General features: G+C 41.3%; 1 long non-coding RNA gene across 1 annotated transcript; it reads right to left on the reverse strand.

The window, feature by feature from the left end:
* Positions 1 to 11676: 11676 nt before the first annotated feature.
* LOC121041044 (uncharacterized) lies at positions 11677 to 25075 on the reverse strand. The gene is made up of 3 exons (XR_005795536.1): positions 24894 to 25075; positions 12917 to 13106; positions 11677 to 12058 (listed from the first exon to the last, which is right to left on the reverse strand). It is a non-coding gene; the product is annotated as an uncharacterized LOC121041044 (long non-coding RNA).
* Between the last annotated feature and the right edge of the window lie 1475 nt (positions 25076 to 26550).

The raw sequence follows: 26550 nt of genomic DNA on the forward strand, positions 1-26550 counted from the left end.
AACTCATGAACCGTGAGATTGTGACCTGAGCTGAAGTCGGACGCTCAACCGACTGAGCCACCCAGGCGCCCCTAGAAGGGCTTCTTGATACTGGTTAGTACTCACGAGCCCTCCATCTACACATGAGTCATTTGGGTCCCATTTGGGGTCCTCTCCAGGGAAGTGAGTCCGAGCATAAGCGTCGCAGCCGGGCCATTCTCCTCTAACCATGCTAGGGCCTCCTGGGTAATTTGAGGGTCAGGAGGAGTTGGCAGCAGTCCATGCAGGTAGGTTTATGGGTTTGAATTATGGACTGCATTAGTTCAGTCATAGCCTGGGGCTTCTCTGTACAGGAGGGAGTGTGGTGCTTCCAATTTAGGAGGTCCATAGTGGTAAAGGGTTGGTACACAAAAACATGCTGGTGTCCTCGGATCTGGCTTTCCTGATGATCATAGATGGGTCCCCTAATTTCCCTCAGTGGCATCTGTAGGGGTCCCCAGTGTTGCTGCAGGGAGTGACTGTCTCCGCTGGCCTGATCCTCTAATCGCCCTCTAGGAGGGATATATGGGGTTAGGACGGGTGGTCCAGTTGAGCTGGTCACATCCAGAGAAGCTGGTGGTGCTAGAGGTGGTGAGGTGTCAGGACTAGGGGCAGGCTCCTGTGGGGTTTCAGCAGCTGGGATGGCTGGAGGCACAGGTGGCAGTGAGGGGTACAGTGGGGGCATATGGCAGTGGGGTCCCCTCAGGCTCTCCCAACAGTATGGGTTTTTCAGTTTTTGGCCAGCATTTGGAGGATGCCATGATGCGAGCCATCGTAATTTTATAGTTCTCTTCAATACAGACTTTTAGCCAAGGCGACCGGGATAGGACTAGGTCTTGCCAACATTCAATGTGAAGAAATTGGTTGGGGGTGGCCTGGATCCCCCACAATGACCTTGAATACTGGACCAACTAGTTCCCTATCAAGTGAGCCCTCAGAGGGCCAGCCCACCCCAAACGGTGGCTAATCAATTTCATAGAATGTCCAGAGCTTTCCGGGAGTTAATTTCACACTGTAATCTCCTGAATATCCCTTTTTGAAATTCCTCAGAATACACTCTATGGGAGTCGTTTACTCTGCTTTCCACCCATTTCCTCCCCATAATGGACAACTTTCATGCACAAGAGAGAAAAAAAGGGGAAAGAAGGGACTAATTTGGAGAGGACACACACTTGCTTCGTCCATTTTCGGTTGTTCTCCTCTCAGAGATATTTCAGGCGCCACTTAGCATTGGTGGGTTCAGTATCAAGCGCTGACCCAGATCAGACTCCTGAGGAAGTCTGACGCTGCCCTAAGCCATATGAGGTTGCCACGGAACCACAGACTGGGACTCAGAATTCACTTTGACCCATTTAATGGGTCAGGGTCAGAAAATTTCCTCTGTCCGTCTCATTTACACACAGTCACACAGTGACTCCAACCCGCTGCCCAGTGCCTGGTATCTTAGAGTTGTGGTTTCATTCCTTATGGAACTACCCGGGCAACTCTGGGAGGTGATCAGGCTCCCCTTCGGCCTCTTAGGGGCAGGTCTACCAAAATGAACCTGGGTTCTTACCAGTCTGATGGGCGATGTTCTCTGAGCTGGTTCCTGGGCCTCACCAGCTTCCTTTGTGGATCTGGGGCCCTTGCCCCAGTGTGCTGGGAGGCGCTAATCTCCTATGGACCAAGCGGTCCGCCAGCGCCAGTCAAGGTTGCCTCTCCCAGTGCCCTGAGGTTCATGCTTGGTGACAAGGGAGGTAAAACACCGTCCCCGCCTCCCGGGCGATGTCCCCACAAAATGTAGTGATGTGTCACACAGAGAGAGCCCGGGGATACAGAGTCTTTTCTTTCCAGGAGGCAGCTTTATTCATGCCAGCTTGGGCTCAGCGGGCTAAGACTCAGCCCAAAAGGCTGAGACTTGAGCACAGCGGTCAGGTTGCCTTTTGTACAATTTTTGCCCCTTGGTCTCCATATATGGTAACATACAGTCTGAATGTGCAGTCTGCGTTGCAGAGTTGTGAGGAATAGTGCACACGTGCACATAGCCAGGTTGCCTTCCCTTGTCTTGAGGTTTTCACCACATTTCTTAGGGAGGGACCCTACCACATCAGCAGCTGGATTGTCTATCTGCCTGCCTGCAGTGGCTGTGATGTGCAGAAAACAGACACCAGGAAAAATTCAGGCTTTACCTGTGGCTAAATTATGGTTGGACCAAATTTAATATATATATTTTAATGTTTATTTATTTGGAGAGAGAGAGCACGAGCAGGGGAGGGGCAGAGAGAGAGAGAGAGAGAGAGAGAGAGAGAGAATCTCAAGCAAGATCTGCCCTGTCAGAACAGAGCCCCACTCAGGGCTCAATCTCATGAGCCGTGAGACCATGACCTGAGCTGAAATCCATAGCTGGACGCTTAACTGACTGACCCACCCTGGCGCCCCTACTATATTTATTTTTAAACCATAGTGGACGGCTTTTGCTTTTGTATCTTCTTGGACACAGCATGACACACACAGTACACAGTAAGTATGTACATAAGAATAGATGACTGAAGCTCCAAAGTAACAAGGATCCTAGAAAAAGAAGAAGTGGTCATTTAACTGTTTTCCTTTTCCTTCAAGGAAATTAAATACTTCTACCTTGTTTTCTCGCAAAAATTTTGAGAGATTGAGAATCTACCAGCTCTTCTATTGTTAACAACTGTTGAATGAAATTAAATGACATCTTTTCCAAGTTGGTTGAGTTGTATCCATGTTTCCCATCAATTGGCCTATTTCAATATGCATTTCAAGCATTTGGCCTACTGGAAAAATTGCCCCTATCACTTCTTAATCTAATATTTGGACTTCATTCTGCCAAGGTTTTTCTTTTAAAAATAAAAGTAAATAAAAATATTTTTCCTCAGTGTATCATCTTTTTCTCTAACTGCTGTTTTCTGTTTTTATTTTGCTTGCAATCTAAGTTAGTGATAATTCAGTATCTTCTGTTATGATAAAAGCCTCAGTTTTTGAGATGCCTTGAAGAGTGAAATGAAAGCATCTCTGGAGAGCTCTATAGACTTGAGAAGAAAATAATCAAAATACTGTTTATTTATTTATTGAGCATCTAGTTGCCCTGCTATCTTCCCTTTCTTTCTTTTTGTTGTCTTCCCCCCACCCCATTTTCTCTTTTCCTCTCTCCTACAAAGTTGGCATTGTATCTCAGAAACTTGCAATTTAAAGATGAAGAAAATGAAGGACTCTTAAGGACTTAGAGTTTAATAAACAGTAATAATGCAATGCAACTGTTCTGTTATGGAAGGGTGCAAGAGGTACAATGGGGGTATGAGGAGGGAGAGTCTATCTGTGCATGGGAGCATTGGGTTAGGCAGATAACACTTAGATAGAAGTTTGAGTAGGATTCTACAAGCGAACAGGATTGGGAGTATATTAGTTTTCTATCTCCATGTAACAAATTACCACTTTGTAGTAGTTTAAAACAATAAACACTTATTATCTCATAGTTGCTGTAGGTCAGGCGTCTGGGTGTAGGTGAGCTTGGTTCTCTGTTCAAGGTCACACAAAGCTAAATTCAGGATATTGGGTGGGCTGCATTCTCATCTACAGGCTTGACTGGGGAATAATCTATTTTGAAGCTCATTCACATTGTTGTCGGCTTTCATTGCCTCATGGTTGTCTGACTGAGGGCCCCATAGTTTTGCTGGCTATTAGACAGAGGCTGTCCTCAGGTCCTAGAAGACAGCTTTCATTTTTACAGGCTGCCAGAAGTTCCTAGCTGTGTGGTCTTCTCCTACATGACTTCTTACTTCATTAAGCCAACAAGGATAGTCTCTAGTCTAGTCTGCTAAAAGAGTCTTATGTAATGTAACAAAATCATGAAAGGACATTCCATCACCTTTGACATACTCTATGGTTTAGAAGTAAATCACAGGTCTTACCTGCACCTAAGGAGAGGAGATTATACAAAGGCATGAACACAAGGAGCAACGCATTGGGGGTCACCCTAAGGTGTGTGCCCCACATGGGGTGATAAGAGGAATGGGAGAAGCAGGTAGATAAGAGATTGTGTAGGGAATGAACAATGGTTCTGTATAGCTGCAATGGGATGGAGGAGTGAAGGAAGAGTGACTCAAGGTAAGACTCAAGGCAGGAATGATCAGTGCTAACATTTAGATAACGCTTAATCCATGCCAGGGTACTTTATATATGTTAAATCATAGAATCCTTACAAAAACCCCAAGAGATAGGTATTATCACCATTAAGACAGGCAGAAACTCAGAGAAGTTAGATAACTTGACTGAGGTTGTATAGCTTGCAAATGGTGGAACTGGATCCCAATTGTCTGGCCCCTGAGTCTGTGTCTTTAACCACTACACAGCCTAGTCTTTGGGCAAGTATTGAGGTGTGCAAGGAGGAGATTATGAAAGGTCTCATTGAGGAATTTGAATTCGTTCCAGGAATCAGTAGGGAAACACTGTAGAGCTTTCAATGAAAGGTATAGATGCTCAGATTGACATGCTGCCAGAAGCGCAGAGGAGGCACTGGTCTAGGTGAGGGAAGATGGGTTACTGGAAGTCACTGGGACTGGGGTGGGGGAGGAGGGAACAGATAAGAGATCTTTGGATGATCTGACTCAGCGATCAATTATGAGAGCTGGGAGTGTAGTGGTGGAACTGAGGAAGAGCAACCCGTCTCAGGTAACTTCCAGGTCCCTGGCCTGAATGATTTGGGGTGGAAGGAGCATGGGACTCATCCAATAAGCTCAACATTACTGGAAGGCAGGGACTATATTCTTCTTTTTGGTGTTAGATCCTTTGGGCCTCGCATATGTCTTTGCCTAAAGTTACAAAAGCACACACTTGGGCTGTGCATGCTACAGGCCATGCACTGTTCTAAGAACTTTGCTTATACTAACTTGTCCAATTTTTGCAACACCTCTGTGAGATCTACTATTATCATCCACGTTTTACAAAAGGGGAAACTGAGGTATAACATGGTTAAGTAACTCGACCACTTCACACGGTTGGTAAGGATCATAGCCAGGACTTGAACTCAGGCGGGCTCTCTTCAGAGTCCATGTGCTTAACTAGCACATTATGCCACATCCACACAAACAGATACTCAGTAGTATTTGCTAAATGTTGTGTGACCTCACGAAAGTAGAACAAATATTTAAAATACAATGTGATAAATTTGTCCATGGCCCTAATGGCCTTTGTATAAGTCTCTATTATCACATTGAGGAAATTGTATTCTAAGGATATGTTGAAATCTGTCTGTCTCTTACTGCTGTTAACTGCTCACACATAAGGACTGGGTTCTATTCCAGACATTTCCATGTGCACGATTTCCATTGTGTCTTGTGCAGTACACTCAATAACCATTTGTGGAGTGAATTACTTTCTTGTATATTATACGTATGATTAAAAATTAAAAACTGTATTTACTACATTATCTCATTCAATATTGGCATCAACCAGAAAAGACAGGGGTGGTGGGTCCTGTTATTCCCATTGTATAGCCATGGATATTGAGGCAGAAGAGAGTGACCAAATGGAACCCCGAAGTTCAATTCTTCCTCATTATAACTTAAATCTTGGCTGGGATAATGAGGACCAGCAAGAATGTCAAATTCTAGTGATTCTTTGCAAGCTTTCCTTTTACAAGTACATCAGGAGATCAATAAGGACATGAGAACATAGGGTACACTAAAAACTAAAGGGACACAGGAAAAGTATCATGACTGGCATTAAGTGATTAATTAACTAATTAAATGGCCATCAGAGTGTAGTCTAAAGAAGAGGTCTATTTATTGAATAAATAAAAATAAAAAGCTGAGGGAACAAACTGTGACTGCCACCCTTGCTTCAGCACATGCCCACCTCTGTCACTCTGACCTCCTATCCACTTACTAATTCAAAATAAATTTAAGAAAATAACCCTCATCAGCAGCGTGGCTTTCAAACTACTCCACAGGTAAGACTAATAGTCTCTGTTTTTCCTTTCAAAATTCACCCCAATTCTTCCCTTAATCTATATCCATTGTCAAATTTCCTTCCATTATTTAAGAGCCTCTTTTTCCCCATTCTTTTCCTCTAAGATAACATCTTAAGAAATAAGATAACTTATTTATCTTTCCCCCCTTTTTCTTGTTTGCTTGCTCTGTCTCTTCCGCAACCTTCTACTTTCTTCCCACACAGACTCATATTGACTCCTTCTGCTTTAAGGATCAGTTCAGGAGTTCTTTTGGGGTAGGCTGACTTCTAATAAGGGCTCCCATGGCCTCTGCCTCCTAGTATTTATGCCCTTCTATAATCTCCTCCCCTTGAGAATGGGCTGAACTTAGTGACTTGCCCAGGACTGGCAAAAGTAATGGGATTATTAGTATGGCAAAAATGATGGGGTGTCACTTCCATGGTAATTATGATGTCCATCTTGCAAGTAGGCTCTCTCTTTTGTCTTCCTGGCTTGTGTGTTTTGATGAAGCAAGCTGCTAAGTTGCTATGCTGGAGAGGTCCACATGGCAAGGAACCAAGGAAGGCTTCCAGCCAACAGGGAAGAATTAGTGTCCTCAGTCCAATAGTGCACACAGAAATGAATTCTGCCAACAGCCACAGAGCTTGACAGTGAATCTTGTCCCCAGTAGAGCTTTCAGATGAGGCTGCATACCTGGACTAACACCTCGATTGTAGACTTACAAGAAACCATGAAACAGAGACCTAGCTAAACCATGCCTGGATTTCTGACCCACTCAAGTGATGTGTTTATATATGTGTGCTGTGTTAAGCCACTAAATTTTGGGCTAATTTGTTACACAGCAAAAGATTACTAATACACATCCCTTCCAAGCAGCTTCTCCTCACCCTAGGCACCTCTCCTTTATGTAGCCATCTGTATAGCTCTATTCTTGTACTTAGAACATGGTATTCTAATTATGTTTGTCTTTGTTTCCTGCTCTGCACTGAGCTCATTGAGGGCAGTGACCTGATTTATCTCCTAGCACAGCACCTGGCTCCACAATAATTGTGTGTTAAGTAATGAACATATATTCAATAGCCCTCTCTGCTCCCACTGCTCTCCTACCAATCACCTGAAATTGGTGCCATTAGGGCAAGAGAAGATGGTTCAGCTCCAGCCATCTCAGGTAACTGCTGTAATTCTTCCTGTGCCCCTGCTCTCTCTGTCCATTTGAGCAACACATCCTGGCAAAAATGGGAAGAGCATGTTTGTGATACATTGTCTTATTTGATCTTCCAGTCAATGCTATGAACGAGGTATCAGGATCCAATGTATAATGAGGAAATCAATGTTTTATACAGAGCTGCACAGCTGTTAAATAGCAGAGTCAAAGTTGGTATCTAAATGTGTCTGATTTTTAATTCAATGCAAATCTCTATTCACAGTTACGCTATGCTGCATGGTCCCGGACAAAGTTTCCTACACACTAGAATAAACTGGCAAAATGAGAATAATAACAAAGATAATACTATTTAAAAACATTTATTGAGTTATTGTTCTGTAACAGGCATTGTTCTAAGCCCTCTAAATGGATTTACAAATGAAATTTTTATAAAAGCTATGAGAAAAGTATTGTTATTTTTTCCATTTTACAGATAAGAAAACTGAGATGAGAAAAGGTTAAATAAGTTGCCAAGGTCATACACTTCAGTGGCAGAGTGAAGATCCAACTTGGGTGGTCTGGGTCTAGTAATCAGTGTGGTTTTAAGGGACATGATTCATCTCAGGTAATTTTGACTTGCTCCTATAAGAGAGTAGAGTGACAGAGCACTGCTCACATGTATTTGAATCCTAGGTTCTCAAGACAAAATTAATTTGGAGATCCGTTTCTCTTTTGTTAATGAGCATCAATTTTTCTCTGGAGAGAGGACCCCTCCTGTTATAGATCCCCACTGCATTGTAGGAGCTCTAATTAAGCCTATGCAAAGTACATAAAAAAGGGAAATAATGAGAATCTGCAATTGAGAAAGACATGACTCTGGTAGCAACCTTGAACACAATTTGGCCAGATTTTGTCCCTTCCTCTTAGCATCTTAAGGCTGTGAGCAATGGGAGGGAGATGCAAAACATAAGTTAATTTTTGAGAAAAGAAAGCTTAATTGGAAGATTTTCTCAAGCAAGGGCACAGAGCATTATGTGAGCCTCCAGTTCATTTGCTGAGAAGAATTTATAAATTTTATTTTCTTTTTTCATCAGTTGTAATTGCCACGTAAAAAGTCAAACAGTTCTGCAAGACTCATGAGAAAGATCAGCTCCCTGCACAGTTCCCACCCCTTGCCCCCCAGAAGCTACCTCTTTAAAGCCTTTTCAGCTGTCTCTCATGATATTTACCTACATATTTTCAAATAACTTGCTCATACTGCTACCTCTTGATTATTTTAGTTTTAGACATCATTCTGAAGAAGGATTTGTCACTGGCATTTTATATGTCAAGTTAGCATTTCCTTTTCAGACATTTCTTCAAGAATAAAGAAAATAAGGCAAAAGGGTAATAGTTCCTTGGCATAAAAAGTACATCCACATTTATACAAAGCACCTCGAGATAGGTGGGGTAAGTAGAGAGAACAGCTATACGAGACAACGTAAGAGCAGTAACCAAGTAGATGGGGGGAAATATCCATCACTATTTTGGAATATAAAATGAAAGCCAAACAAGCTTGAGGTGCCATGTGAAATTTAATATATTAGCAAAAAAGAAAGGCTGATGAAACACCCAGTGCTGGTGTGGCTGTTGTAAGTTGTAAGTTGTAAGCTGTTGTGAGTTGAAACTCTCACATGTTTTTGATGGAATAGTTTTGAAAATAAATATGATAATTATGTACCAGGTGCCATTAAAATGGTGATACTGGTTGACCCAGTAATCTACTACTCAAAATTTATCCTAAGGAAATAATACAACAGAAGCAAAAAACATATGAACCAACATGTTCCTTGTAGTATCAATTATAAGAGAAAAAGAGTTAGGACACATGGACGGACACACACAGACCGAAAGGCAGCCAGTTTAAATATAGTGTTTCATATACTAATGTAAATCACCAGATGGATTACTGTCCACCTGTTAAAAATGATAAACATGAAAGCTTTATAAAAACATGAGAAATATTTATGACATTCACTGAACAAAACTGAACACAAAATAGTATACATTCTCCATTTAATTAATGTATAAACAAGTATGCACACCCACAGGAGTGGCTATGGTACGAGGGACATGAGTCTTGAGAGGGAGGAGCTGATTTGAAATTTAGGTCTTCCATTTACAAGCTGTGTGTTGTTGGGCTTTAAAAGAATACTTCTCTGAGCCTTGCTTGTTGCATCTCTAAAACTGTAGAAAATACCAACTTTTTAGTGATGTAAACATTAGAGAAATAAATAATTGGCAGCTAATTTGGTACACAGCATATTATGGTAAGGGGTCCATAGATGGTTATCAGTATTGCTAATATATGAGCCCTATTCGGGAGAATGGGGGAGCTATGTTAGGGACATGTAGCCATGAGTGCCTTTGTGCCCCTTAAAATTTTTTATATATGCATATATATAAAATGTTATATATGCATGTCTATATATACATTTTAAAAATAATTATTTATATATATACATATATATGTGTGTGTATATATATATATATATATAATTGCTGCATGAGCATTTACTGACCTTGTCAGTAACGAAGGTCCATGTTTCTGAAGGTGTCATAATGAAACGATCCGGGAGTGGAGAGAAAGCAAGGCTGAGAGCCTTGGTCTGTTACACCTCTGTTCTCTTTTTATTGCCCTTGGCTCTCCCAGCTCTTTGTTCTCCAGTGGGCGATTGCGACTGGAACTGGTGCATTCCTGCTAAATGGCATTTTAACCCTGGTATTCCCACAACTCTCTGCTATTTCCTTAACTGACATTTGCATGGCAGATGGCGCAAATGGCCTAGCAAATATATACTGGGTCAGCGTTAAAAAACTGCCAGATTGATGGCTTTGTTGGCTGTGTGCCTCTAAGCAGAGACACGACTGGAAATTGCACAGAGACTCAATTTTCCAGACCAACTTGTGGGCTTTCTGTTCCTCCCTTGCTATGGGCGATCAGTAGGACAGGTGAAGATGGGGCTAGTCTGATTGGCTTCACTTTTAAATAGACACTGATGTGGGCAGATGGGTTGGCACACAATGTGCTGAACTGGGAGCTAAATCTTTCTACTTCTAATCCTGCCTGCATCAGATTTGCTAAGGAATGGAAGCCAAATCTTAACCTGTTCATTTCCAGAGTGTTCCATAGGATAATACTAAGCTTCTTTCGAGGAGTGTCATGAAGGCTGATTTAGAAAGGTAGAACATTTTATCTAAGTGGCTAAAGAAAGCTGGTTTACTTAATACTTCTTAGTCTGAACTACTTTTGGGGAAGAACATACCATTGACTTGGCTTATACATCTTTGGCCCTTAGGGTTTTCATTAGGGCCTTTAGTTGTTTCACAGAAACAACTGTTTCTGTGTTTGTGATCTTCTCAACTAGACTATAAGTTCTTTGGGGACAGAGACCAAATCTCATATATGTTGGTCTTCCTTATGGCATATAATAGGATCTCTTGCCAATGGTAATTCTCAGTGCCTAGTAAATGTTTATCACATAAGTACCGCTGGTCTGGTTCATAATGCTATGACAACAGGCAGTTCTGTTCTTAGAGGGACCCCTGCCTTGGGTCTCCTGTGCCTATCGTCCTACTGTTGGGATAGAGAGTCCAAGGTTTGATCATCTTAGTAGATGACTATGAACACGACATGGCAGTTAGGTAGGATTCTACTTGGGGATTTCCCTTCTCCACACCTACTAGACCACATTCTTCATATCTGTGACTCTCTAATTGCTTATCCCAATGGTCCTGAGCCTACAACCAGAACCCGCAAGGTCCTCTTCCAAGGGAAGACACTCTTCCCTGTTCTCCCAAGGGGAGACTATCCTAGTGTTTGTGTCTTTAGGCCTGGAGGGTAGCCAAGGGACCGTTGTTTGTGGGGAGGGGAGGAAAAAGGTAGAGATGTAGCCTGGAAATGTGACCCAAGAGATGAGTGTAGGTGGAGCTGGGGCCTGAAGAGACAGTGGTGAATAGCAGCCCGGTGCTGACACTCCACGGGCTGCCACATTCAGGTACAGCTCATGGTGATCCAAGAGTTTAAATCTGAAGCTGGCCTTCAATTTTTCATACTAAGATAGGACCATATGACAAGATCTATTTTTCAAAGTGGACAGATAGAATGTATTTTATTTCACCTGTGTAAGCTCGATTTATAACTTTTAAATATATGGACATAGAGTAGTAGGCTTCTGTTTGTATTGTCACGCCTGAGGCCTGCAAATTCTAAGGGCAGGCTCATGTCAATGAATTCAACCTGCAAAATAGTATTGGGCTGCAAATGTGATGTCAATCCCTGCATTTTATCTACTTAGTTAACCTTCCTATAGTAGGCACCTTTGAACGTACTAAACAGCAGGAATAAAAGGTAAGAGACCACCACCGCGTGCAAGTGGCACTAGGGATATTTTCCTTATATGAACCTGAAACCACAGCGGGTCAATCCCGCTTCTTTCAACCGTGGGAAGTTGGGGAAGAATCTGATTGACAGAACAGCTTGAAAAACAACACAACTTTGTTACATATAATCACCCAAACTGATGACCAACTAAGTATTGCTAAGTTGAAGTCCTACGGGTCTCCTTTAGTAAAAAGATAATTAGCTCATTAATGGCTCTGAATGAAATGAAATGAAATGAAATGGCTCTTAAGGCACTCGAAAACAGTATTTTCTAAAAGAGACTAAACATTCCAGTTGTATTTTTGTATCTGGCTAATTTTCTTAGGTCATTTCATCCCTGACCTTTTGTTCTCTAAGATAAGGTAAACTTCTGCCTCGTTCGAGTAAGAATGATGACCAATTCTGAGACGCACAGGGCCCAACTGGCAGAGTTTTATGGTGCCGATTAATGTTGAGAACAAGACAGGGCAGATAAGATTCCAGACCCAATGTCAAGCATCCGGTTTTTCCTTTGGGATACCTTTGGTAGAGAACAATCGTCAAGATAATGATTATCACAATTTATAGAAACATTTTATTGTTCCTTTTCAAATGATTTAAAAAACCCCACTATAAGCAGGAAGAAATTAAATTCAGAGGGAAAACAAGAACTTTATAGGCCATCTGCTCAGACTTTCAAATTTAAATTTTATACATAAGAGCACATTAGCTGTGGGGAAAAAAATGTTATCACATTTTGTAGCTGTCTGAGCAATGAAGAAATTTCCCTTGTTGGGCTTTCTGCATAGAAATAAGAGGAACCGTTTTGCTGAAGAAAATGAAATGGCTTCGGTATGGGGGAAATTTGCTATTCACCATTTTATATTTATGGAGTGCTGAACTTACACCATTTTTTGTAAAATATGAAGTAACGGTCGATGCCTGGGGTGGGGAGGTTCACAGGTGACGTTAGACAAACAGTATTGGAGAGCACCTCGCAGAGAGAAACCTGGGACCCTGACAGCCTGTTAGAGGTGGTGAGTAATGGGATGAAAGGGGAATTCAGGGCAACAGTGGGCCCACCTGTGGGGAGGGGGAAACAGGTGCATGAGGGAGAGGAGGCTTATCCTGAACCTTCCCCTGAATCTGGGCCTCCAACTTACAGCCTGGTCCTACTGACCTGTGCCTTTAGGTATATACTTTCTCACACAGGCACGGAGAACAGTAGGATGCCGTTGACAGCATGAGAGAGTCAAGGATCATACTGAGTCGAGAGCGGGTGACAGCAATGCCGCTCACAGTGGCCGCTGACCCCTGCGAGCCGAAGCTGGCGGCTTTCCTAGGAATGGTCTGGAGAGCGTTTGATTAGGTCAGGCTGCTCCTGCTGCTTCAAACCTACCTGTCTGATGCTCCGTGACAGGGGGAAGAGGGGTCGCTGCGAACACCAGGACAATTAGTGTGCCGGGTTTTTTGTTTTTTGCATCTGCCTGCCTTCCTCCCATTTGGTGACCACCAGAGAAACCTCCATCATCGCTTGGTCAAATGAAGCCTGGCAAACAAACCAAGCCTCTTCCCCCCAGTTTGTTGTGCTGTGAAAAGATAAAAGAGGCACAGTGAACATCCAACTGATGGAATGAATGCTGACCCTGGTAGGCAACTTGATCTTTTACAGCCAACCCTAAGAGCTGATACCTTAAAGCACCTAATTTAGAGAGGTATGTGAAATCGTTAAAAAAAAAAAATACTAATTAAGGAAAACCAGCTACAGGGAAAACTGTGAACTGAGGGTCAGGAAAAACAAATTAAATTCATCTGAGTTGGTGCTATTTTAGAAAAGCCTAGAAAGGCTTAAATTAATCTGATGATAAATGAATGAAAGGAACACAGAACTCAAAAGGAATGGTAAGCACTGAAACTCAAGCTTCGTTCAATCATAAGATCTTAAAAAGCAAGCAGCAAAGTGGTTCAGAGTTCAGCCTCAGTAGTCAGACCTCCTGTATTTGAATTTTGGAAGATGGGAATATCTTCCAGCCGTGTGACCTTGAATAAGTCAATTACCATCTGTGGGCTTCCAGTTCCTCATCTGTAAAATGGGGCTAATAATAGTACTTAGTTCACATAGTTTTGAGGAGCATTAAATGAGATAATACATAAAAAGTACTTAAGAGGGTGCCAGAGATACTTGCAAGTGCCCCCTAAATATTAGCAATTTTAATCCAGTGATTTTAAAACTATGCTTCAAAGAGTCCCAAGTTTCTACAAGTCTCGTGCTGAAACACCTACAAATTTAAGATAAGGATAAGCAGGGGAAACTTGGTTTTCATCTGCAACTACCACAGTTGCTCAGCTTGTGTGTATCTTGTTTTAATTTCTGTTTGCCATTTTATTTGAACAAGATCCTGTAAGTTAAAACAAAACAAAACACGTCTTATAAGGCATCTGATCCAGTCTGTTTATCCAGTTAGATCAGGAATCCTGTCCCTATCCGTGGATCATCCTGCCTCTTCTTGAACCTCTGCAGAAAATGGACTGTCACTGATCTATAGACCTTTACGGTTCAGGGTTGTTTGGATAATTAGAAAGTTCTTTCCCATGTTGACTTGTCTGATTTCACCTCCAGGTGCTAGTTTTGCTCTCTAAATATGGCCAAATTCTCTTCTGAAAAGATCCAGGTAGATGTTAGGAAAAAAAATGATTGTACCCTTTGAGATCTTCAGTGGCAAGAAGCAGAAATTGACTTTGACAAACCTAAAAAGAAGATAAATTTCTTGATGAGCCATTAGGCTGCTCATAGAATTGAAGAGAAGTTGGAGAACCAGGCATAGAAGAAAAGGCAGGAGTCAGTCTTTCTGGAGGTCTTGATGGCATGACCCTCTTAGGGCTTCCACTCCCACATTCTTTCAGCTATCCCACCTAAGATGTGATTTCCATTCTCTCTGTCCATCAACCCAGCAGCATCTCTCCAAGAGTGGGCCCGGAAAGACCCAGCGCACTCTGCATGTGCTCTCTTGGGCTCAGTGAATCCTGGGGTTCTTTCATCTAGTCGTCATCCTTCCCGTCATACCGCGAAACTGATGTGCTTTCCAAGGCACCCATGTCTGAAGGCGTGTACTGAGCTTTCAGTCAATTCAAACCTCAAGAGTAAGGCTTCCAGATTTACTAAAAAACACAGAACACCCAGTTAAATTTAAATTTCAGATAAACAAGGAAGAATTATTTAGTGTAAGTATGTCCCACATATTTTGTCTGGCAATCCCACTTCTCACTTCTTTTGTTTTTTAATAGAATTGGCTGTGGAACCATTGCTGGTTCATCTTCTGTGCTTCATTTTAGAAGCTAAGCTCAGAAATATCCATTTATCTCAATTAAATTTCATCACATTGATTTCAGCTTCTCTTTCCAACTTGTCAGAAGTTTTAAATCTTGATGTTATGAAGTCAGTGTATTCACTCTACTTCTAACCCTGAATCCCTAGTTTGACATTGTGACCAGAGAGGGAAGGAGAGGAGAGGTCCGTGGAGGGAAAAATAAAGAGAATGATGCAGTGTAGAAAGGATGGTGGTAGTAGGGAGATAGCCCATCAGAAAGAAGGACTCAGAATAGAAAAAGCTTTAGGGAAATTGGAGGAACAGAAAGAAAGAAACATAAATATAAAGGAGAGGTACCAGTCAGGATTCTTAATTTCAGGCAACTGCTCAATTTAAGCAAAAACAAAAACAGCAATTATGTGAAGATAGGAGAGGCTTGTAGACCCAACGGGAGGTTTGGATAATGGGCAGGAACCAAGGGTTGGGCATCAGGAACCAGAAAAAGGGCTGTGAAGCAAAACACACTGGACTCAAGGCCATTCGGGTTGCCATTGGGCTGATGAGCAACCTCCACCTGGCTCCACAATCTTGGGTTATAGGTGAGCTCTGGCAAAGAGTATCCCATTGGCTGAGCCTGTCACAGCCTGTCCCACAGAGGTGTTGAGCTTAGGGGAACTTTGGCCAAACCCTTTGGTCTGCATTGTGGAAGCCTCAAAACAGTCTCAAAAAGGGATCAGGGTGCAAATACGAAGAGGCTTTTTTAAAAAAAATTTTTTATGTTTTTTATTTTGACAGAGACAGAGACAGTGTGAGTGGGGGAGGGGCAGAGAGAGAGGGAGACAGAGAATCCCAAGCAGGCTCCATGTGGTCAGTGGTTAGGGGTCAGGGCACAGAGCCCGACACAGGGATTGAGCTCAGGAATCCATGAGATCATGACATGAGCTGAAATCAAGAGTCCAATACTTAACAAATAAGCCACCCAGGTGCCCAAGGAAGGGGCTTCTTTTTGTAGAGAGTCAAAAATCAATCAAAATCAGTCAGTCAACCCATTATTCATCAAGCAAGCAAGCAAACAAACATAATATTCCCCATGGAGAGATTAAAAGAATAGAGTCACATGCAGACAACTCACTATATGCTGCCTCCAGCCCAGGCCTCTCTTCCTTGCTGCCAGCCAGAACAGTCATTTGCCTACTCAGTATTTGGACAGTATGTATGAACCAAAGCAATGCCAACAAAGTCTATCCAGAATCAAACTCGTGTTCTGCCCCAGCTCTGCCTCCAGCCTGTGTCTTCTTTCAGTGTCACCTGTCTCCGTGAACACCACACATTCCAAATCTAGTATCATCCATACTCTTCTCACTCTTTTATCCTTATATGAAATACACCTCCAAGTCCTGCTGAGTTCACTCCTTAATTCTCATTTGAATATGTTGACTTCTTTCTATCTCTTCGCCTCCACCCATTCCAATCCTATCCTCACCTTTATTACTATAATAACCACATTCCTGAGATCTCTGAATCTGCTCTGCGCCCCTGCTCCCTGACTGTTCTTCACCCTGCAGCCACAGCAATCTTTCTGAAGTGCAAATTTGAACATGAAACTCCCCCCACCCCCCCACATCCCTCAGCTTGAAGTATTTCAATGGCTTTCCATTGCGCTTAGAAAAAGATCAAGATCTTTAATCTAGCCTACAATGTTTTAAAGGTCTGACCCTAGAGAGTCCTCTCCAAACTCTGTATCTGGGGTTGGGAGTGAGGATGTGGGATGTTAGTGGTCGCGTGGAGTGGAGTGGTCTTCAGCGGCAGTGTCCAGAGCAAGAGCGTCTGTTGGGTAAGAACCAACCTCTAGGCTTAGAGTTAATTCTAGCCTTCATTAGCACCTATGATGTGATTAGTCCTGATCCTTGTACGCACGTTCACTTAACTCAGGGCAAGGGTCTCTACCAGGTGATGGCCCATATTTCTTTCCAGCTCCTTCTGTGATGTTTTAACTGATTACCTGGAAATATTCTGGCCGCTAGAGGGCCTCATTGTTTTTTTTTCCCCTTAAAAGGCTCTCAAATAGTAGACAAGAACTACAAACATTCACTGGGCTCTAGCTGCTTTTGGGGTGTGTGACCTGTGCAAACATGTTGACTATTTTGCTAAAACGTTTTGAGAATATTTTTATTATCATTGGGTAGCTTTACACTGAAAACAGTTAACAATAAAAAATAAAAGTCTCTTCTATTTAGCATTTCTAATTTGTAGGTGAAACCAGCCTGTTGGAGCTCAGGGACCCTCAGCAATACACGACTCCTCTTCCAGCCTCCTTCAGCACTTGAAGAAATAATTTTAGGGTTGCAGAAAGCTTCACGGTCCTAGAACACCCCATTTCAACTGCCAATACTTGCACCCTTACCACCACAATCTGCCAAAGAGATTGATAGTCACAGTCAATCCTATCATAACCTTTATCCAAAAGGTAATATGTCCTGGTTTGGCTAGGATGACCATCCTCTCCCAACCCTGAAAATGTTTCCGTTTGGATGATAATTTGCATGACCACCTTATTTATCCTTGTTTATTTCAGACATTATAAGAAACTCGAGACTCCCACATTACTGCCTTCCCCATGGATCCTTTTCCTCACATATTCTATATCTGACCTCAACTTCCATCCTTTCACAACATCTAAAATCTGTCCTTGGTCCAAAAGTTTTTCCTATATGTTCTCTTCAACTTCTCGTTCTGAGATCTGACTCTCCTCTGAAGATCCTGCTTCTCATTTGGGCCTGGAGGTGGTGGTGATGGCGGTGGTGGTGGTGGTCATGGTGTATACATTGCTCCATGTCGCTGCCTCCAGACCACTACCATTCTCTTCTCAAACACCCAATTTTGACCTAACTCATGTCATCTCACTATATCACCTTCTCCTCCCCCTGCCCTTATTGTTGTGATCAATGGACCCCACAGAGCACTCTCATTTTATTCCTTGAAGGTTTTAACTCATTACTCCTTTTCATGGGTCTTTAATGCGCCTCCTGACGAAATTCTTAGAAATTTCAAAATTCACATAAATGATAGTTCCCAAATTCTTGCCTCTTAGCTCTTGACTTCTTCTCTGGTGGTTATGTATTTGAACATACCTCAGTCACCAGAGTCATGCCAAGATCTTTCATTATTAATTGCATGTATTTCATAATCTTCATTTTTATCTTTCATCTTTGACTGCTGTCCATGATCTCTTTAGCTCTCTCCCTTTAGTATTTCAACTTCAACAATACTTTAAGCCCCCCAAGATCCATATTCTGTCAACCTCATCATCTTATCAGTACCCCTCACCTCTCACCCTCAGTACTTTTCTCTTTACCACGGTTCATCATTGCACTCCTTCCTGAAATCTTTCCTAGATATACAGATATAGTTGGGTGGGGAACTTTGACAGTGGAAGCATGTGTTAGATATCTTCTGAATGCTTCTTTGTTGGTGCAATAGCAAACAAGGCACGGGTGAGAATGAAGGCAGGAAGGAAGTGTTGTAAGCATGAGAGGAGAAAAGATGGCTTGAAAGGGGCTTCTCAAACTTTAGTGTGCATGCAGCTCACCCAGGGATCTTGTTAAAATGGAGATTCTAGTTCTGTAAATCTAGAGTGAGGCCTGAAATTCTGCATTTCAAATAAAATCTTAGGTGATGAAGATGTCATTGGTCCATGGACCACACTTCGAGCAGCAAGGGTCTAGGATAAGTTTTCTTAATCTTGGTACTCTTGCCATTTTGGACCAGATAGTTATTTATTGTGGATGGCTGTCCTGAACATTGTAGGATGTTTAGCAGCATTCCCTTTTATAGGTTAGCTGCTAGCCCATATATTTCCCTGTCACATTCAACTGGAAACGCCCAATCCTGGCCAAATCCTATTCTCTACCTGCTTCATGCCTGCACCTGTGTAGTTGAATATGCCTGGAAAAACACACAATAATAATGTAAATCCATATGCATTATGCAGAACCTTAATGCTGCTTATTGTCCCTATTATATTTTCTTAATCTATTTAGACATTTATTGTCCTACAGTAGTGGTTCTTAACCAAGGTTGATTTTACTCCCTCAGTGGATACTTGCAATGTATGGAGACATTTTTATTTAAATTTTAATTTCAGTATAGTTAACATACAGTGTTATGTCAGTTTCAGGTGGACGATGTAGTGATTCAACAGTTCTATATGTTATTCAGCGTTCATCAATATAAATATACTCTTAATCTCCTTCATCTATTTCATTCATCCACCCAGCAACCTCCCCCCTGGTAACCATCAGTTTGTTCTCTGTAGTTAAGAGTCTGTTTCTTGATTTGTCTCTCTCTCTCTCTTTTTTTCTTTTTAGTTTGTTAAATTCCACATATGAATTAAATCATATGATATTTATTTTTCTCTGACTGACTCATTTTGCTTAGATTACACTGTCTAGCTCCATCCATGTTGCTGCAAATGGTAAGATTTCATTCTTTTTTTACAGCTGAAAAATATTCCATTGTATAGCTATCACATCTTCTTTATTCATTCATCTATCAGTGGACACTTGGGCTGCTTCCATATCTTGGCTATTGTAAATAATATAAATATATTTATTGTAAATAAACATAGAGGTGCATGTATCTTTTCAAATTAGTGTTTTTGTGTTCTTTGGGTAAATACCCAGTAGTGGGATTACTGGATTGTAGGGTAGTTCTATTTATAACTTTTTGAGGAATCTCCATATTATTTCCACAGTGGCTACACTAGTTTGCATTCCCATCAACAGTGCATGAGGGCTCCCTTTTTCCACATCCTCACCAACACTTGTTTCTTGTGTTTTTGATTTTAGCCATTCTGATAGTTGTGAGATGATATCTCATTGTAGCTTTGAGTTGCATTTCCCTGATGATGAGTGATGCTGAGAATCTTTTCATGTGTCTGTTGGTCATCTGTATGTCCTCTTGGGAGTTTCAAATGTCTGTTCATGCCTTCTGCTATATGGAGACATTTTGGATTGTCACAAATGGAGAAGATTATGCTATTGGTATATCACAGGTAGAGGTCAGGAATGCTGCTAACCTACTATTGGCATATTGTGTCACTGTAATGATTATCTAAAATAACTGGTAGACAAGGTGACTGAAAATGTTAGGAACAAAAGAAAGAAAAGAAAAGGACATGAAAAGGAAAGGAAAAGAAAGGAAAGGAAAGGAAAGGAAAGGAAAGGAAAGGAAAGGAAAGGAAAGGAAAGGAAAGGAATAGAAAGGAAAAGAAAAAAAATGTTAGGGACATTGTCAGGGGATGCTTGTTTCTTTGTACTGATAGTTACATACACAATCTAATTTAATCGCTACCATATCACTATGAAGTTACATCCTCATTTTTTGGGAACTGAGACTCAGAAAGATTGAGGGTCTTTCCTAAGCTAGTGAATGCAGAGTTAGAATGCAAACCCATTTCTGGGTGGCTATCTCCATAATTCTGTATTTACATAAGAAATGTTACCTTCTTCCTGATTAACACAGAACTAGGCCTGCACATGAGGAATCATTAAGAACCAACACTTACATCTTCAGCCTGATGCAATTGTAAGAAACAGTGACTTAAATGGAGGAAAAATGTCACACTGATGATGACAAGAAACAACGATGCTCTAGCTTAGTTTAAACAATGAACCATCTTGCTTAGTGATTCAGCTGCAATTATATTTCAGTAATGTACCCCAGCTTTTTCCTGAGTGGGAGATAGCTGCTTTTAGACTTTCTGTTCCTGTTTTATTTAATCCAACCCAAGTTTGTTGATGCCTTAAGTGACTTACTAGTTAATTGTCACCTTGTTGATAGTACAGTGAATTGGTCCCTACCTAGTTCTAAAGGCTGGCATGAGATGGGCGAAATCTTTTGGAAGTGCACTCTGTGGCTGGGTAGGAATGCTCCCACTGACCACCTCAGCAGCAGACAAGGGCTTGCATCATCTTGCCCTCTGTAGGCCAGCTAGCTGAAGTTCCTTGCTAGATTTTGCCATTCAACATTGGTCTTGGTTCCTGCTGTGTGGCTGGCCATATTTCACTCTTACCAGCCAAGGTATCTGTTCTGAGCTGTGGTGGTAGTTAGTAGTTAATTGGTAAGTAACCTTATCTGAGTCACTGAAACTAATGCAAAGACCACACCTTAGCAAGGGTGTGTCCCAGTGTAATCCTAGCTCCATGATTTACCACTGACTGGGTGACCTAGGGCAAGAAACAGGGTTCTGTTTTCTGCAAAGTGGGGCTAGTAACACCTGTGCTACAGTATTCCTGTAAAGAACTCACTGAGCTCCAGCTCAGTGCTTAACGCATACTCCTCACTGAGGGCTCACTTCAGTTTTACTTCAGTTAACTGTCACAATGAACCTAAGAGGAATAATAACATTCGAATCCTCATTTTATAGATAGGGAAAGTGGAGAAGAGAGAGAGAGAGAGAGAGAGAGAGCGAGCGCTTAAATCACATGCTTGCTGTCACACAGCCAGCAACAGGTTTCAAACTTAAGCAGATGAACTGCAGGCCTGTGTTCTTAATCATTAGCCAATAACACTCAGAGTGAGTCGTTCATAGAAGGTGACTGTGTTGTTGTCTTTGATGATGGTATTACTGTGTGGTCTCCTCAACTTTCCAACTTCTTTGGGGGTCTGTGTCTATTCAAGAGGATGGTTCTTTGTTTTTTCATTCAACATAGATTTCTTGAAAACAGACTCTGTGCTCACCTAAGATAAGTAAACCAGACAGACATGGTTCCTGAATTCCTCGAATAATTCAGTGGGGAAAATACATTGAACAAGAAGTGCCAAATGATGAATTAACTGCAAGTGTGATAAGGAGGAAGGAAAATTGATAAAAGGGGAGCTCTAACCTTTACTGTGGCAGAGGGCCAGGTAGGCCTCTTGGGTCAGAAAATTCTCTTCTTCTTTCCTGGAAGCCTGCAGGGGAGGGATGCTAGTATTTTTTAAGGAGATCCGCAACAGGCTCTCAGAGTTATTTTTATGTTAACTTTCTTATTAAAGACAAAAAGAACAAAACAATTTATGGGCTTTAAAAACCATATGACAGACTTAGGAAAACTGAATTAATGAAGTAGATTAAATATGAAATATGATAAACCATCTCAGTAGTTTTCTCTACAATAGTTTCCTTCTGCTTTGGAAACACCGGTCTTCCCTCTATTCACGTGAAATTTCATGCAATCTCCTCTGGCTGTTCTAACCTCATAGGTTTGGGGATTGGTGAAGAGACACTCTGCCTACATCCATTAGAGGCCTTTTGCTTCCAGCTGTTCCCAAATCCTAGATTGTTCCTTCAAAACACAGGCTTTATACCCTAGAGGGCTTTCTTCCAACATACAACTATGCCAGTTTATCGTCCTAGATCTGTTTTAAAAATTTACATTTACTTAAGATGTTAAAATACTTAACCCAGGGGGATCAGTTGTTTCCCCATAAAATGTTGCAGCTCTGCATATTATATATCCACCTAAAATATATATAGAAGGATTTGTAAAATATTTAGGCTGAGAGACATAGCACAAACCTAATTTATAACATGCCATAAATAATAATGAGGCAGTTTTCTAATTAGATTCTGTTTCCCCAAATAAAGACATACCATAGTAGATTATTTCTGTAGTCCTATTTTTTTTAAAAAAATCAATTCATCAGCACATCTGAAATCCATATACCAAACTGGCAGAAAATCAAGATACTAATTTTATATGGGAGAGGAAAACCCCTAGAGATTTCCATTTAAATATCTACATCCTGGAACCATTTCAGGTTCTGATTTAAAATCAGGGGTTCGATATTTTATGGCAGATTATAGGCAGAATCCAGAGAATTAGATGAGACATTTTCTGACTTGTATTATCTACTTGATGAACCAAAGTCTTGCTTTCAGATTCATTTTCAGTATGATTTCCCTGTTGGATATGTCCTGGATGCCATGGTGAGAAGCTGGCAGGAAAACCCTGGGGAAGAGGTCAGAAACGATGCTATCAAAAGGAGAAATGTCATGGGACAAGGACTAAAAATTGGAAACAATGAGAGAAGGAGGGAGAGAGGGAGAGAAAGAGAGAAAAAAGAGAGTGCCATATATCTATATCTATATCGTCTATCTATATCTATACCTATATCTATATCTATATCTATATCTATATCTATATCTATATCTATCTATATCTATTTCGATCTCTATCTCTATCTCTATGGAGAGAGAATTTGCACGCAAGGCAGAACAACATAAGAAATAATACATGGAGTACTGCTACTAACATGATCATTTTGGTTCCTCTTATTTAAACCCTCTTTAAGCTTTCACTTGTAATTAATAAGAACTGGTATTTAAAAAATTTCAGAAGGACTTCTGTTTAGTGTTGAAACATAAAAGAAAAATATTGCCCTTTCATCATCTCTAAGAGAAAAAAAAAACCCACACGATTTATGTATATACTTTGGAATCAAAGTCCCTTTTAAGTCTCTTGGAGCTGATCATAAATAGAAGCCAAGTCTGATCTCCTCAAATAATAAAATAGTGGGGAAAAAGATAATGCACCCTACCATTTAAGCATTTGGACCACATCGTTAAGAGTGGTTCAAGTGAGTGCCATTAAATTAGTCTTAAGAATGCAGTGCATTGGAATTTGTGCAGTAGGGGCTGTTTTTCTGTATAGAAGCAACTGCTGATTAGTGAATAGTAATGAATGAACTCTATGGTTGCTTTCCCAAGAGTGGTGCTGGCATCCACTGAGCTGACCACTAACCCTCCTCTAACCTAGTTTCCTTTGGGACTGATGCTGTGGGTTATGGTTTTTCCTCTAAAAGGAAATTGACAACCTTACTTTTGAAGTGGAGAAAACATGAATTATATATATCAGTGCTAGTACTCAGTTAAACAGGTTATTTACTAGAGAGTAGAGTTTTGATGGAAGTGAAAACTTATCCTGGGAAGAAGAAATTAGCAATAAATCTGGTGATGAAGGTGGCTGAATTCTTCCCCAGATAGCCCCATTTAGATGCACAACCTGAAGCACGTAGCCAACATGTGGTGGAGAGCCTGCTTAAACTTAATATGTTTTCCCACATTTGGGAGGTGGGGGTGGGGGGAGTTCAAATAGAGATAAACAGCAGTCTAAGACCGGGGAAGCATCCTTAGAGACAATCATTTTTAGACAGAAAATAGAAAAGCTTATGTATACAGCTGGTATTTACATGAATTCCTCCCACTGATGCCTGGGACTTTGGAAGACAGACCAAGAGATAGGAGGGAAACAGCTGTCTGTGCAGATGTTGTCAACAAATAGGATTTGGGATTCTGATCTATTATGCAAAAGCCCATAACCAACTACTTTTACCTGAGGATCTGGGGAAGAAGGGCATTTAAGTGACCTCTGAGTACTGGTGTGTTCAGGGCTTATTCCTGGGCTTCCTTCTTTCCGTCTTTTCTCCCTAGGTGAACTCACCCAGTCCTAAGCATGTAAATGCAATCTATGCTGATTTAATGTTTGTGATTTAATGTTAATGAGAGTCATGCCTAGCTCATAGTAAACACCATGGAAGTGTCGGCTATCTTTATTTATTATAGCTAATTGCCTACTATTTTCCCTTGTGTGTTTGATAGGTATTTCCAAATTAAGTCCAAAATGGAATTGCAGGTTTTATCGTTCCCACAAACCAATCTCCCCTGCGTTGTTTTTCCATCTCTGTAATAGCAGCTTGACCCAGTGACTCAGGCCAAATGCTTAGGAATCATTGTTGATTCCTTTTTTTCTCTTACTCTTCACATCCAATTCATCAGCAAGTCATCCCAGTTAAACCTCTGAGATGGAAAACAAATCCATCCACCCCTCTCCATCTTTACTGCCACTATTCTCGAACAAGGCTCCCCCCCATCTCTTGCCTGGAAGGCTGTAGAAACATTTTACCTATTTTTTTTTTTTTTTTTTTTTTTTTTTTTGCTTCTACTCTTCCATTAAGATCCTTTCTCCATACACTAACCAGAAAGATGTCTTTAAAAGGTGTATCAGGGTCAGGCTCATGACTTACCAGTGCACTCAGCATCTAATTCAGTCTTCTTTGGTTTTACTCCATTTGGGCTGCTGTAACAAAACTACTATAGACTGGGTGGCTTGAACAATAAGCAACAAACAGTCCATGATCAAGGTACCGGCAGATTTGGGTTCTGGTGACAGCCCATTTCCTGGTTCATAGACAGTTGTCTTCTTAATGTGTCTTCTTATGGCAGAGGGGACGAGAAAGATCTCTAGGGTCTCTTTATAAGGGCATTAATCCCATTCATGAGTGCTCTGATCTAATCACCCCAAAGGCCCCATTTCCTAATCTGATCACGCTGGGAATTAAAATTTCAACATATGTATTCTGGGGTAGGGACACAAACATTCAGTCTAAGTCACCTTCCCATGAAGTACAAAGACTAAGCCTTTCCCCACTTGACCCCCCTCCATCATCCTTTCTCTTGCTCATGACGCTCCATTTAAACTGGACTTTTTGTTCTTTCCATTTGTTTCCTGCGTTATTTCTCCCCACATCTTCCACCCCTGTCCCCCACCAACAATACATTTGTTTCTCAAAATTCAGGCTACAGCCAATGTGTTTAAGGCTTTCCTGACCACTCAGCTCATGTCTACCTGCTGTTAGTGCAAGCTCCTGGAGTGCTGGGGCTTTTTCTGTCCTGTTTATGGCATCTCAGATGCTTAGGGCAATTCTGTAGCAAGGAAGAGGTTCAATGAATAGGAATAAATACAAAATTATCCAGAAAACTGATCAGCTAGAGGGGATAAAAACTTGAAGCTTGTTTAGGGAGAGCAGCAGCATGTATGATGTGTAAGAATAACAAAAGTACAAAAGGAGGGACCCCGTGATTTACTTAGAAAGAGTAGGGGCTGGAAGCTCCATCTAAAGTCAAACTCTTCATGTACCCACTAAATCTCTCTCCTTATTTTTACTCCAGGACAATATTCCAGAAATTTCTCTTTATCTCTATAAAATCATACATTTTTTTCTTTTTGGCGTTCTACTGGATTATTTCCATCATCATGCAAAGATGTGATTTTTCCTTTTTTTTTTTTAATAAAAGACAAAGAAACAGAATAAAAACCCAACTTGACTCCTTATCTCCCTCTATTTCTCTGCTCACCGTTAGCACAGACATTTCACAAAGGGATGCATATTCTTGATGCTCCAATCCCTTGCTTGGAACTCCCTCCAATCAGGCATTCACAGCCAGCCTACTACCAAGATGTGTGTGGCCACAGGTGACTTCCACGTAGCTAGTCTTTAGTCCTTGCCTGACGATTCATGTCCTCACTCTGTCCTCCTTGATTTTTCACTTGACTTCCATTCTAATCACCTAATTCTCTTAGCTACTTTTTCTCCTCTCTGACAGCTTCCTCTCGGTCCTCTTTCCTGGTGTCTCCTCATCTCCCACAACTGTAAGTATTCAAATGTCCCAGGACTCCAAGCTTAGGCACCTTCCTTTTCTATCTTTACTCACTTGCTTGGTGATTTCATAGAGCTTCACACTTTCAACTTCCATCTATATGCTTATGACTCCCAGATTTCTTTTTTTTTCATTAAATTTTTTTAAGGTTTATTTATTTTTGATAGAGACAGAGGGAGACACAGAATCTGAAGCAGGCTCCAGGCTCTGAGCTGTCAGCACAGAGCCCAACATGGAGCTTGA

Source organism: Herpailurus yagouaroundi, unplaced genomic scaffold, assembly GCF_014898765.1.
Source record: "Herpailurus yagouaroundi ecotype Mexico unplaced genomic scaffold, PumYag 182, whole genome shotgun sequence".
Taxonomy (NCBI): Eukaryota; Metazoa; Chordata; class Mammalia; order Carnivora; family Felidae; genus Herpailurus; species Herpailurus yagouaroundi.